This window comes from Helianthus annuus, chromosome 13 (genome assembly GCF_002127325.2).
Source record: "Helianthus annuus cultivar XRQ/B chromosome 13, HanXRQr2.0-SUNRISE, whole genome shotgun sequence".
Taxonomy (NCBI): Eukaryota; Viridiplantae; Streptophyta; class Magnoliopsida; order Asterales; family Asteraceae; genus Helianthus; species Helianthus annuus.
The window spans coordinates 104,383,555-104,386,543 of record NC_035445.2 but is presented as its reverse complement, the minus strand read 5'-3'; positions in this window follow the sequence as shown (position 1 = coordinate 104,386,543).

Sequence of the window (2,989 nt, the reverse complement as noted above, 5' to 3'; positions counted from 1 at the left end):
GTTTTGTTTTGGAATGATGAACCAGGTTTTTCGTTATGTTAATCGTTGTTTCATTGTCCACGAATATAGGTGTGTCCAAGAACTACAAACCAAAGTCTCGCATCTGCTGTTGGATCCAAAGCATCTGAGAGCAACAGCTTGAGGCCGAAACGTATTCAGCCTCGCAAGTAGAGAGCGCTACTGAGGTTTGTTTCTTGCACTGCCAAGTGACTATTCGAGTTCTAAAGAACTGACAGCCTGCAGTGGTGGACTTAGCATTTTGCTTGCAGCTACCAAAGTCCGAATCAGCATAACCTGTGAGAGAGAAATGGCCAGACTTAGGATACCACAAGCTGATGCTTGGGCAGCCTTTCAAATACCGTAAGATGCGTTTCACGATCGTCAAGTGTGACTGGCGTGGGTTAGACTAAAATCGGGCGCATAAACACGTCGGATACATGATGTCCGGGCAGGAAGCAGTAAGATACATCAAGGATCCAATTATCGACCGATACAGTGTCTCTTCCACTTTCTCTCCACTCTCGTCTGGGCAAATCTCGTGATTCTGAGCTAAGGGAGTTGATGCTGGACTAGATTGAGCCATGCTAAACTTCTCCAGAACATCATTCACATATTTGGTTTGATGAATGAAGATTCCTTCATGCATTTGCTCTACCTGCAGCCCTAGGAAGAACTTCATCTCCCCCATCGAACTCATCTCGAACTTCTTCTTCATAACTCTCTCAAAATCTTTACACAAGTCGTCATTCGTCGAACCAAAAATGATATCATCGACGTAGATCTGCACGATTAAGAGATGGCCTGCAACTTCCTTTGTAAACAGAGTGCTATCAACTGTCCCTCTCGTGAACCCGTTGGCCAGCAGATGTTGGGAAAGCATCTCATACCAGGCTCTCGAGGCCTGGTGAAGTCCATAAAGCGCTTTATCCAGAAGATAGACTTTGTTCTTGTGTTGTGGATCAGTAAAACCCGGCGGTTGTCCCACATACACTTCTTCTTTGATTTTTCCATACATGAATGAAGATTTCACATCAAGTTGGTGGACTTCGAATCCTTTCCACGACGCGAACGCCAGGAAGATCCTAATAGCCTCAAGTCTAGCAACAGGCGCATAAACCTCATAATAGTCAATGCCTTCTTGCTGACTGAATCCCTGTACTACCAATCGCGCTTTGTTTCGAACAACGACTCCTCTATCATCTCTTTTGCACTTGAATACCCACTTTCTCTTTATCAGCTTTTGATTTTCAGGAAGGTCTACTAATCTCTAAACACCCAGCTTCTCAAACTGCTGCAGCTCTTCCTGCATAGCATTCACCCAACTGTCTTCAGTCAAAGTTTCTTTATAAGTTCTAGGTTCAATCTGCGAGATAAAATATTTAAGTGAGAATTCTTCCTTTAAAGGAGCAACAGATGTATAAAAACATGTAAGTGCTCTGTTGATATGATCCCTCGTCTTTACTCCGCTCTGAAGATCACCAATTATCTGCTCTGAAGGATTATAAGACAAAGTTCTTGGCATTGCAATGTCAGGCACGCTCACTTCCGATTGTAAGTTCGTAATATCTTGATCACCGGTGTGATCCTCAGCTTCAGTCGTAGCAACATTTGGTTCCTCGTCAAAAATCGGACCGTCTTCCGATTCTGAGTCGTCAGAATTATCAAGTGTTGGAGTTGGTTCCTCTGGTGGTTCGTGAGCTGTTCCACTTGGACCGGCCTCGTGATCGTTTGTGCCACCTGTAGGATTGCTTGTATCCACATTAGGCTGAGAAACTACCAATGGTCTTGGCACCTGTTCTTGTGACATAGATTGTTTATGTTGGTATAATATAGCGAGTTCCTCTTCACTTGGCTCAGTCGGAAGTTGGAAAGACTCCCAGAGTTTGTCGTACTCGAACAAAAATCTTTGTCCGGGAAGTTGTGGTGGAGCAGTATGCTTCTGACAATCCACATGCTAAACATGAATTACCTTTCCCAGGCATGGAACGAACTCCCCTCTTCAGCGGGCTCGCGTAACCTACAAAGAAACCCTCATTAGATTTAGTACCAAACTTGCCATCAAGATCTATAAAGGTACATGGAGATCCAAACGCTTCTAAAAACTTCAAATTCGGCTTATAATGATGTAAAAGTTCAAAACACGTTTTCTTGTACTTCTCACTGTGAGGACTCGGTTCAATGTGTAACACGCTGTTGCCACTGCTTCACTCCAGAAAAATATTGGCAACTTGGAATCGGCAAGCATAGTTCGAGCTGTTTCAATCAAGGTGCAGTTCTTTCTTTCAGCTACACCGTTCTGCTGTGGAGTGTATGGTGCACTAAATTCATGAAGAATCCCCTTTTCATTACAAAACTCGAGCATTCGATTATTCTTGAACTCCGTTCCATTATCGCTTCTTATTCTCCTGATCGGCAGCTTATACAACATTTCCATTTTCTTCAATAGGATCATCAGTGACTCAAACGTTTGTTCTTTCCTCTCCATACACACCACCCAAGAAAATCTAGTGAATTCATCAATGACTACTAGACAGTATAAGTCTCCACTGATACCTTTCACATTAACCGGCCCAAAGAGATCCATGTGGAGTCTCTCGAGCGGTACTTTGATTGAATTCAGCAACTTCTGCGTGTGTGACTTCTTTGCCTACTTTCCTTTCTTGCACTCTACACAATCATCATTTAAATGAAAACTTTTAAGATTCACACCTTCAACTAAATCATTGTGTACAAGAAAGTTCATTTTCCTAACATGAATGTGGCCCATCTTTCGATGCCAAATTTTCGACTCTTTTTCGGTCGCTTTGGTTTTTGACACAAAACATTGTTTCTGATGATCTGTTGTTGTTGCGACACTCATATCAAGAATATATAAATCATTTTCTCATGGAGCTCGCAACAAAACCATGTCTTCAGGAATTTTAAAACCAGGTTTTATGACAAGACATTCATTTTTAGTGAAATGTACGGTAAAAGACTTGTCACAGAT